General features: G+C 43.0%; 1 non-coding gene across 1 annotated transcript; it reads left to right on the plus strand.

Annotated features, from left to right (window-relative positions):
- Nucleotides 1-11,533: 11,533 nt before the first annotated feature.
- On the plus strand, nt 11,534-11,640 carry LOC121476709. The gene has a single exon (XR_005983999.1). It is a non-coding gene; the product is annotated as a U6 spliceosomal RNA (small nuclear RNA).
- The last annotated feature ends 743 nt before the right edge of the window (nt 11,641-12,383 follow it).

Below are 12,383 nucleotides of genomic sequence, written 5' to 3' on the forward strand. Positions count from 1 at the left end.
TCTGTCCTCATCCCTACTTCCTATTCAAACTTTGCCCAAACTGAGCAGCCACCTCTCAGTGACTAACCGGTGTCACCATGCACCCTAGCCAAAGGCTACTCTTTTGTCATTGCTGGCTTAACTTTCTCTCCCAGCAGCCACAAGGCCTGGTGAGGCGCTGGAGTTCACTTCATGCTGGAGTTCACTCTCTGCTCCTTCCCTTCTCCCTCTCCCTTGTCAGCTCCTCCTAGTCCACCCATCATGAATTATCAATATTCCTTGGTGCTCAGTCCTGAACCTTTTCTTTTTTTTCTACCTAGGGAATCTCATATCCACCTAGAATCCAAACTTCTCGACGATTAGGGTCTTAGCTTCTAGTACCTGAAGATGGGTGGCTTTCTTTCTTTCTTTCTTTCTTTCTTTCTTTCTTTCTTTCTTTCTTTTTTTAAAAGATTTTATTTATTTATTCATGAGAGACACAGAGAGAGAGAGGCAGAGGGAGAAGCAGGCCTCATGCAGGAAGCCTGATATAGGACTAGATCCTGGGACTCCAGGATCATGCCCTGGGTCAAAGGCAGGCACCAAACCTCTGAGCCATCCAGGGATCCCGATGGGTGGCTTTCCCTGGCATTTTTCTTCCTTTTGTCTGCCTCCTGCTAGACTGAAAATCTGCCATGTAGGTAGATCCATCTTTACTTTGTTCAAACATACTTGTTCAATGGTTAGTACAGTGGCTAGGGGGTAACTCAAGAAGTATTTGTTGACTGAATGAAACATATGTAAACACATGATTTCAAATGACAGAATAAACCTGTAGTTTTTATTTTATTTATTTATTTATTTTATTATTTTATTTTATTTTATTTTATTTATTTTATTTTATATTTTATTTTATTTCTTCAGTCAAGATTCAGGTAAAGTTCAGTCCTACAGTTCAAGTTCAGCCAGGCAAGCCTCACAGAATGTCCTGTGCTCTGTTTCAGGATCTGGTCTAATTTTGAATTGTTGTGCAGCCCGGGTGGCTCAGCGGTTTAGTGCCGCCTGCAGCCCAGGGCCTGATCCTGGAGACCCGGAATCGAGTCCCACATCGGGCTCCCTGCCTGGAGTCTGCTTCTCCCTCTGCCTGTGTCTCTGCCTCTCTCTCTCTTGAATAAATAAATAAAATCTTTAAAAAATAATAATTTTGAATTGTTTCTTGATGCAAAGTATCACTCTTTTCTAGGAACAGATACGCCCCCACCACACTATTTCCCAATCTATTCTCAAACGGGAGATTTCCTCATTAAATCACACTGATGATCTTGATTAGAATATTGTATTTTCCTTGATCTTTCTAAGTTAACAAGCTTCTTTATCTGTGACCCTCAGGGCAGTGGACATTCTTTCAGGAAATACTGTAGCTATGGCAGGCCCTGCTCCAGCTTGGTGGATATTTGCATTCGGGATTTTTTTTTTTTTTTTTTTTTTACCAGCATATACAATTCCCAAGTGACAGGAGCAGGAGCTAGAGGCAGAGCGGTCCAGAACTATGGGAAAGAAAAAGCCATTCCTGGCCTGGCTCCTCAGCACACTGGCAGAGGGAAGCTGTTCCTGAGCTCGGTTTAGAGAAATGCAGTAAACCCTCCTTGAGATGAAAAGGGCTGACACCCTTTTCAGCTTGAGGCCTCTGAGACACAGAGTGGTTCACAGCCACTGAGAGGAACTTAGCATCAGAACATCCTCGTATCTTTTTTTGTTGAAAAAGCCTTCAGGTAGCAGGAGCTTTGGTCCTGGAAAGTTGTTATTAAAATATATCTCCAGGGGCTCCTGGATGGCTCAGCTGGCTAAGCACCTGACTCTTGATTTTGGCTCAGGTTGTGATCTCAGGGTTGTGAGTTCAAGCCCCATGTCGGGCTCCAGGCTGTGCATGCAGTCTGCTTAAGATTTTCTCTCTCTCGGGTCACCTGGGTGGCTCAGTGGTTGGGCATCTGCCTTCGGCTCAGGGTGTGATCCTGGTCCTGGGATCGAGTCCCACATCGGGCTCCCTGCATGGAGCCTGCTTCTCCCTCTGCCTGTGTCTCTGCCTCTCTCTGTGTGTCTCTCATGAAAAAATAAATAAAATCTTAAAAAAAAAAAAGATTCCCAAAAAAAAAAAAAAAAAAAAAAAAAGATTCCCTCTCTCTCTCTCTCCCTCTGCACCCCCAACTAATGCTCTTTCTCTCTCTCTAAAAATAAATAAACCTTTAAAACATAAATAAATAAATAAACCTCCAGTCACTTAATTCAAGAAGCTTTGGGAATGTTAATGAATAGGCCAAAATAGTAATGGCCAAGGAACATTCACCTCTCTTACGTCTCCATGGGATGACAGTGACTAAGTTAAATATGCTACTTTCTGAGATCAAGCCCTAACTTCACCTATGAGAAACTGTAAGACTCTTAGACAAATTACCTAATGTCTCTGAGCCTTTATTTCCTTGTCTTTAGAATGGATGAAATAATGTCCCCACACAGTCACTACGAGAAGTAAATAATACCCGTTGAGCACAGAGTACAATGTCCAGGACATAAGAGGAGCTCAGTACACATACCAGAGCAGAGGAAAATGCCCTAGAGATATCAATATTTTCCCAGGAGAATTTTCTTCTTGACTTGCTCAACCAAACATAATGGATGAGTAATCCAGCAGCCTGGATTATTAGGTGGGACTCCCAGCCTTGGATTATGGTTGTGGTTTCTAAAGCTGTCTCCCTAGTCCTCTGCTATCTGTTCCCCTTCACATCCCTGCATCTAATAGAGTGGCTGGCATGTGACAGGTGCACAAAATATTTGCTGACTTTAATTCAACTAGACCTACACTGTCCAATAATGTAGTTACTAGCCATGTGTGACTATCTAGTACTTGAAATGTGGCTACTCTGAGTTGATTGTGCTGTAAGTGTACAATACACACCAGATTTCTGTAGATTTAGTACCAAAAAAGTAAAATATTTCATTAATAATTTTTGTATTGCTTATGTAAAATGATAATATATTGTGTACACTGAATTAAAGTATTTTATTAAAGTTAATTTCTGTTTATTTTACTTTTTAAAATGTGCTTGCTAGAAACTTCTAAATTACATGTATAGCTTATATGTTGGATTTCTACTAGAGAGAGCTGAGCTAGACTGTAGACCCCTCACTGGCCAAGAGATCATTGGATACATGCCAGACTTCCCTCTCTGTAAAATATATACAAGCTCTCTGAGGCACTTTCCAGCTCCAGCATTCTATGATTTTGTCAACTTTAGGCTACAGTTTCTTTTTTAAAAAAGATTTTATTTATTTATTTATTTATTTAATTATTTATTTATAAGAGAGAGTGAGACAGAGAGAGAGCACAAGTGGGCAGAGGGGCGGAGGGAGAAGCAGACTCTCCACTGAGCAGGGAGTCTGAGTCCCAGGACCCTGGGATCATGACCTGAGCCAAAGGCAGATGCTTAACTGACTGAGCCACCCAGGCTACAGTTTCTGTAATATGAATACTTATTAAATTGCTACTATGGGTTAGAGATTTACACACATTGTCATTTAATCCTTATAAAATGTGACAGGAGAATGACACTCCTTATTTTATAAAGAAAGAAGAGAAGGCCTGCACAAGTTAAGATACTTGGCTAAGGCCAGCTGGCTGGAACTAGACTAGAACCTTCTCCCTCTTTTCTGGTTCTCTGTAGGGATTTCCAGCAGAAAACATGACTGGAGAGTTAATGCAGGTGCTTGGGTTCCGTTGTTCCCAAAGACATATTTCCTTATTTGGAAGAATCTTATATCATCAGAAACACTCTAAAAATGTCTATAAGAGGCTCCTGGAAGACCCTAGAGGACAGCCGGTGCCTGTCATATTTGGTAGATCATTGACACCCAGAAGTAAAGGGCTGGGAGGTTTCTGGGGAGAGAAGATTCAAGACCTGCTGGAGGTTAATTGTTCACCAGCTTCAGAAGATCCTGCTGGGAGGGGAGCTGGGAGGGGAGCTGGGGGAGTGAAACATTGACCAGTTCTGATTGAGATGCAGGAATGCGTTAGGGAGGCATGGAAAGGTCAGGGGGAGCAGTCTGGCACCTGAGACAGCTCCCATGGGCAAAATTCCTCTCCCAGAGACTGGACAGGAAAAGGGATTGTGCTCAGAAGGGGAGAAAGGGGCCTCTGGCTTCAATGTGTACTTACTTTGCCAGCTCCCACAGCCATTTCAGGGGCCGGCTGGACTAAAAAAAGGCCAGGTCATGTTTGAATGTTTCGACTCCCCAAATTCGACTAACTTTTGGAAAGCTAGGACCAAGTAGGGAGGGCTAGAAAAACAAAGATCAATAAATAAGATAGACTTGCCTTGAAGCCAAACTGGAAAATGCAATCACTGGGCCTGAAGGCTCCAGGACTCGGTTCCAGTGTTGGCTCCATCTACGAGGTAATCCTGAGCAGTTGAGTTACCGTCTGAGTCTCAGTTTACTCATTTGGAGAAGAAAAGTAATCAAATTGACTTCCAAGCATTGTCACTGTAGTCACATGATAATGAGAGAGTTCCTGCCTCTATGTAGTTCAATGGATGTTGAATTGAAGAGTAGGAAAGATAATACTGTGGTTTAAAATGGTCCAAAGTCTCCCCACAATCCCTAGGGGAAGGCGGAAGCTCCCTTCCCTCGGTGATCTGGCCCCAGCTCATCTCCCAGCTTCCCTCCTGCCCATGTACCCTCTGCATCCAACCCCCCCCCTCCAAGTCGCCCATAACCCCATCCTTAGCAGCTTCTGATCTGTGACACTTTGGGAACCAACAACCTGGCTGCTGAAGCTCAGTGTTTCATTCCTTGGCATTTTCTGCGGCCTTTAAATCACCCAAGGAAACTCATCCCTCAAAGACCCCGCTCCCTTAGCACAACCCACCAAGGTGCCCCTGTCTTTTTCCTGGAGTTAGCCCTTAGCTCAGTAGGGCTGCGCTCGATCACCATGGACATCATGTGACAAAGAACATGTTGCATTTCTCTTGATTTTTCTTAAAACATAAAACAAAAGTTTGCTGGCCAGCTGCCCTGTTTCTGTTATGTAGACCAAGATTAAATTTCTCCTGGATTCATTTGCAGAGCCCCTGGATGCTGGGCTGAAAAGTGATATACATTTTCTCTTGGCAGGGAATCACCCACTTGGGAATTGCCTTGAAAAATCACTGTTTAACTGAAGCGTGTGGGCGTGTGTGTACACACGCGTATAGACGTTAGTGCCCTGGTCAGGTTGATAAGCTTCTTCTCATTGGCTGATAAGCTTCAGATGTTGAAAATCAAGAGCCAGAAAAAGGGGTTTATGATATGACAACTTTAATGGCCACAAGGTTGTCAGGGCTACGTTGTAAATGTGATTCTGAACTCCAGGCAAAAAGGGAAATGTGTTGAAGCAGGTTACTGTTATTATCAGAAAGGAGTGTCCTCTTGGCCCTTTTTTGGGAATATTGAGTACATCACACCATTACCTACCATTTACTGAGCACTTGCTATGTGCCAGGAACACGGGTAGTGCTTATGACAACCAAATTAAGGTTTTCCCTGATGGTTGAGGAAACTCAGATTCACAGACGTCATGACTTCTGGAAGCCTTCTCAGCTAGTAGGCATTAAAGCCTGAATTGCAACCCAAGTATATCTGGCTCCAGCTACTACCCCACATAGTTTTCCCAGCTATGACAGACATCTTCAAAAATGTTTTCATAGCAAAAAGACTAATTTTATGGCTGTTTGACCTTCAAGTAGAAATTTGTAGACACTGGGGTTTGCTTGGTGTCATATTCAAAGCAGACATGAATCAACCAACTGAGGCTTGAAACTTTGCCCCATCCCTCCCCCACCTCTACCTGTGTCTGTATCTCTAAAACAAAATGTGTACTGAGTCCACTGTGATAGGTGCCCTGTATTCATTTTTCTATTTAAACCTCCCAACAGTTGTGTGACTTAGAATCCTGGTTATCAGTAACAGTGATATGTGAACACTGACCATGTGAAAGAATTTAAATGAAGGGTGACATCTGATTATAAAGAATGTGCTGGATCTGAGAGAATTTAATGGTAAGAGGTGTGGCTGGGCTTCATCAGGGAGCCTAGAAGCAGAAGCCAGGGAGTCAAATTGTGGATAACTGGAGCTGCTTTTCTGGGCAGAGTTGTCTCTTGGCCTGGGGATGTAGCCTTTGGTCATGAATTTGGGAAAAGAACCAGGCAGTCTTAGCTCAGCCCTTCCCTCCCTTTTCTCCTCTGAAAGCCACTAGAAAGCCCCCAGTCTCCCTTCCTCTTCTATGTGGGGCAGCCTCTGGCTATTCAGAGCTGTCTACAAGAAGTCTATCTCGCTGTGGGATTCAGCGATGCTGCACTAAGCCATATATTTATCTGTGAAAAGCTGATGTATGGCCCTTCCTTTGTCCATCCATCAGTTGGCTCTGAAGTGAGGCAGAGAAAGGGGAGGCCACTAGTGAGTCCTCTCAGAATTCCACATGCAGACAAATAGAGGGCTACCCAGTCATGGGGTCACCCTACTTCCCAGACCAAGAATTAGCAGCACCTCTGGGTTCTAGACCCACATGCCTTTAAGATTCTTTTTTTTTTTTTAAGACTTTATTTATTTATTCATGAGAGACACAGAAAGAGAGGCAGAGACACAGGCAGAGGGAGGAGAAGCAGGCTCCATGCAAGGAGCCCAACGTGAGACTCGATCCTGGGAATCCAGGATCATGCCCTGAGCCAAAGGCAGACGCTCAACTACTGAGCCACCCAGGCGTCCTGCCTTTAAGATTCTAACTGACCTCATCCTGGGTCCAATCAGCTCTGCCAGGCTCCCATGAGTCTCAAGATTCCTGTTAGAGGTAGGGGTTGCCCGGGAAATTGCAAAGGAGAAGAAGGGGAGAGTCAGTCTCACAGCTAATATCAGAGCTGAGATCCTGACCCAGGTCCAATTGACCCTCGAGGCATGTTCTTAACCGAACGTAGGTAGTGAGGCCCCAGAAGCTGGCCTTGAGCTGCGTGTTCTCTAGTTGACATTAAAGAGAATACCTGGCATCAAAGAGAATACCTGGCATCATATGTAAAAATGACTTCAACGGTAATGCTGAGAGCAAAGCAGAGGTGAGGTTGTACCTTCCTCTTTTCAGATGCCTCCTTGTCCTCTCTCTGGACCAGCCTGGAAATCCTGGGCTGCACAGACTGAGGCAGGACTGTCTCCCGCAGGATGGCTCCACTGACAAGCTGTGTATCCTAAGTCACTTCACCTTAAGCTCTTGGGTCACCATTCATTTCTTCATCCATTTAACAAATCTGCATATTAATATAGAATACATATGCATACTGTATGTTAATACCTAAGACATACGTGTATAGCATATGAAACCTCCTACTGTAGATGACTATATAATATGTATGTTTATCATTGTGTCAATAAGTGTACTAGATATTTACCACATGTCAGGCTCCATGCTAAGTAATCAAAAATACATTGAATCCTACTAGATGCTTCCTTTCTTAAGTAAGAAATGCAAAGTGAAACTAACTCTGCTGAGATAATATTTTTCTGCTCTCAGATTGCCAAAGGTCCAAATGTTCTGCAACACATATGGGTGAGGCCAAGGGGAAACATTTACACTGATACGTTGTGGGTGGGAATACAAAGTGGTACAAGCCCCGTGCCAAAATTTGTTAAAATACAAACTCATATACTCTTTGTACCAGTAATTGGTTTCTGAGAAATTATCCTTCAGATATTTTCACACTCATAAAAACTAACATATGCATATGATTGTTATCATTGCAACAGTTTGTAATAGCGACAGATAAAAACTGCACTTCAGTGGCCCTCAGTGTGGCCTTGGATCAACCATTAAGTGAAACACTGAGCATCGGTGACAGAAAACATAGAAGCTCTCTAAGATCTGACATGCAAAATTGTCCAGGCATGTTGGCAAGTGGGAAAAGCAAAGTGCAAGACAGGGTGTAAAGTGTACTAATGTAATGTTAGTCATAGTACAGTAATATGAATAATGTAGCCATGTAGAATAATAGTAATTTCAGTATAGTAATATAAATAGGATTAGAAAGAGTTACACACTAATATGACCAAATCATAGTGATAGTAATAGTAATGCTAATAATTGGTATAGTGGATATGTTTGGGTATGTATGTAAAATCTTATATAGACATTTAAAAAAAATCTCTAGAAAGACTTTTCTTTTTTTAAGATTTTATTTATTTATTTGACAGAGAGTGAGAGAACACAAGCAGAGGGAGAGGGAGAAGCAGACTCCCCACTGAGGAGGGAGCTCAATGAGGGGCTCGATCCCAGGACCCCAAGATCATGACCTGAGCAGAAGGCAGACACTTAACCAGCTGAGCCACCCAGGCACCCCTGGAAAGACTTTTATGAACAATATAAGGGGTCTGGGTTTAAAAAACAAACAAACAAACAGGCAAATGGGGAAAGGAGTAGAAATAAAACTTTTCACTGAAAATCTTCTGAGAATGTTTGAAACTTATGAATGTAAAACCCATTCGAAAATGGAAATAAATACACAATAGCTTAAAAATAACAGCAGTGCCATGAATGTGAAGCAGGAGGCCAGGGCACTAGCGGAGCAGGTGACTGGGTACTGTAGCATGCAGCTGGCAGAGGAAGTCCCTGAGGAAGTCACTTTTAAATAGAAACTTGACAGAGAAATAGGCAAAGGGGCAAACGAGGGCTGCCCAGGAAAAGGGACCCTGTGTGCAAAAGCCCTGAGGAGGGAAGGGGCTTTCTCTGCAAGGAATGGAAGGGTATCCCGCACAGCTGCTCAGCAGACATGAGGGGTAGGGGGACCGGGAGCTAAATACAAAGCAAGGAGCCAAAGTATGCAAGCTATGTTTAAAAAAAAATTGGACTTTATCCGAAGGGCAGTAGGAAGCCATTGAAAGAGTTTAAGCAGGAAAGTGATGGGATCAAGGTTATGTTTGGAATAGATTGCTCTGGAGCCTCTGAGGAGAAATGACTGGGGGAAGCAAGAGTGGATGTTGACAACCCATATATCTGAGAAACCGCTCTGGAGCACTATCTGGTGGTTTCTTACAAAGTTAAACATACACCTACCCTATGACCTGGCAATTTCATTCTTAGGTATTTATCCAAGTTAAATGAAAACATATGTTCACAAAAGTATTTGCACAAGAATTTTTATAGCAGCTGTATTTGTAAGAGCAAAAATTACCCCTCCAAATCCTACAAATCTCTATCAAAAGATGAATTTGTAAGCAAACTGTGGTGTATTTATACACTGGTGTACTACTTAGCAATATGAAGGAAGAGACTCCTGATACACACAACATGAATGATACTTAAATCTGTGAAAGAAAAAAAAAAGACACAGAAATGCATATACTGTATGAAATCTATTGACATGAAATGAAATCTGGGTACAGACAAAAAAAATAATCTATAGTGATAGAAATCAGAAAGTAGTGCCTGGAGGGAGAAAAAAACTGGAAAAATGAGGGAATGTTCTGGGGCAATGGAAATGTTTTATATCTTGTTGTACATGGCAGTTACACAGTGTGTGCAACTGTCAAAACTCATCAAAGTGAAGAGCTGAGATTTATGCTTTTCATGTCAAGCATATCTCAGTAATGAAGAAGGAGGAGGAGGAGGAGAAAAAGGAGAAAGAATGAAAGAGAAAGAAAAGAAAGAAAGAAAGAAAGAAAGAAAGAAAGAAAGAAGAAGAAAAGAAGACAGAAAGAAAAAGAAGACAGAAAGAAGAAGAAGAAAGAAAGAAAGAAAGAAAGAGAAAAAGAAAGAAAGAAAAGTGCTCATTGAGAAAGGTAGAAGGTGTTTATAATAATCTAGGAGAAAGTCATGGTTCCCTGATGCCCTGGCATGGGGATCCAGTAAAATAATGTGTAGAAGAAGCAAACTATGAAGGTCCATGCAAACGGTAAAGCTCTATACATACTGTGAAGCCCTATTCAAAGTGAGGAATTAGTCAAACTTAACCCTTATCAAATTCTGGAGGTGAACATGGGACATCTGATTGCCAGAGGCAGTCCTGTTTATTTGCAATGAAGGACTTGGGGCTGTTAATCATGATCTTCTTGCTGATCTGACACCATTTGGCAGGAAAGGGATCCAGGGGCTGCTGAGATTCATCAGAATCCTTAATCCTGATGGAAAAATAAAGCAGTGGTGGCGCCTGGCTGGCTCAGGCTGGGGCTCATGCAACTCTTGATCTCAGGGCTGTAAGGTTCGAGCCCCACATTGGGTGGAGAGGTTACTTGAAAATAAAATCTTCAAAAAAATTTTAAAAATAATAAAGCAGTTGGGGGGGGGGGGTGCAAAGCTGCCTTTGCCAAGGATAATTTTCTACTAAAAACAACAACAAAAAAATGTATTTAGCTCCTGGGCTTGAGTCTTGAATTTATTTTTTTGAATAATTAGGGTTTGAAGGATACAGAGAAAAGGAAGCAGGCTGTCAGTTCCTGAGGCAGGGACCATAACGATCAGTGACACGGCCACCCAGCATTCAAGAGAGTTCGCTGGGAGCTGAGAGTATGTGGGAAACACACGTGGGCTGCTTGAAGCATCTGCCTCTGAGTGTAGACAGGTTTAGGGAAACAGCTGTGGGGAAAACCAGTCAAAAGCCAACCAAATAGCTGGCTACTATTTAACTGAATGCAACTTTTTTTACGTGCTTTTTTTGAATGTTAATAAATCCCTAGTTATTTGCTTGCATTTCTTGTTGATTTCTCTCCCCCAAAACCACTTTGAATGAGCAGACACAGCTGGATCCTTGCTATCCACACCAAAGGATGCTAAACACCCCTTGGGCCCTTTGTCTGTGAAAAGGAGACGTCCCTGCACAAGTCAGGGCGGGCCTTAGATTAGATTCCATGACCTCCAGAAGAGGACTGAAGATCCTCTTCAGAGCTGCAGCAGACATTTGTCATATTTTTATTATCTAGTATGTGTCACCTGATCCTCCTCTCGTTCTAAGGATTGATTTTTGTTGTAGTTTCTCCTGGTGTGAGGTAGAACCCATCTTCCACATTGAAAGTAGACAGGATCTCTCTCTCTCTCTCTCTTTCTCTACCCCCCCTCCTTGCTCCTCTCTCTCACCCACACCCACGCACACTCACACATACACACACACCCTTGGCCTTGGCAAAGTCTGATGATAGGCAACTGACTTGGGCTTACCCCACCCAGTGGTCTTCCCTTGAACTGGGAGCCTCAGGAGAGCAATATAAGAATATGGATATAGTTGGTGGTTATCCATGGAGACAGCTGGAAGTCATTTGTTCAAAAGTAGCAAAAGTCATTTGTTCAAAAGTTGGCATGCTGACCACATACTTCTGCCAAGACACCATTACTGTGACTCCCTTGGCCTTGCCCTCTGACTTGCCACTTCTGGATTGGAAAACAAGAGTCCTAGGACTTAAAATGACGTGTCCATATTCACACAAAAAATTATCAACCAAGCCAAAACTCGAACCTATGTTTTTCACTGTACCCCCCACTGCTTCCTGCCTAGCACAAAAATCTTCCTTAATTGTGCTCGTTTTGGCAGCACATATACTAAAATTGGAACGATACAGAGAAGATTAGCATGGCTCCTGCTTAAGGATGACATGCAAATTCGTGAAGCATTCCATATTTTTGGAGGAAAAAATAAAACAAGATGAAATCAGAAAGGAAGGCAAACTGAAAGAGACTCTTAATTATAGCAAACAAACTGAGGGTCACTGGAGGGGAGGAGGGGAGGGGGATGGGGTAACTGGGTGATGGGCATTGAGGAGGGCACGTGATGGGATGAGCTGTTATATAAGACGGATGAATCACTGACCTCTATCTCTGAAACCAATAATACATCATATGTCAAGTCATTGAATTTAGTTTTTTTAAAAAAATAATTTCCCTTAATTTCTACCCATTTCTATCCTCCAATACCCCTTCAATAAATTCCCCTCTTTGTAAGTTACCTGGAGTTGGTTTTCATTGCTGACATGCCAGACAAACACACAATCATAGAATAGTGGTTTCATTTTCCATTTCATGCCTTCATAGAAATGTTCTCAAGCGGTTTCTTGGACACTGAGATCCAAGGTTTTTCTTTGGGGGCAGCTGAATATGTGGAAGTGGGGATGCGGAGAGAAGAGTGAAGAAGAGGATGGGAGAATGAAAAGATCTGCATGTTTTCCATCCAGTCCATTCTAGGGCTGAGGGTACAGCGAGGGGCCGCAGGGGCAGAACCTCTAATAGATGCCAGGAGCTGGGCTCGGCAGTTGCCCTTGTGGCCACAGCACCGGGAGGAGGGTGTTCCGCTCCCAAGTGGAAAGAGTGAGGCTGGGTGAGGCCGAGAACCTTGCCCGTGGTTGTCGGGTAAGGGGCACAAGGGGGCAGA

Source organism: Vulpes lagopus, chromosome 15, assembly GCF_018345385.1.
Source record: "Vulpes lagopus strain Blue_001 chromosome 15, ASM1834538v1, whole genome shotgun sequence".
NCBI lineage: Eukaryota > Metazoa > Chordata > Mammalia > Carnivora > Canidae > Vulpes > Vulpes lagopus.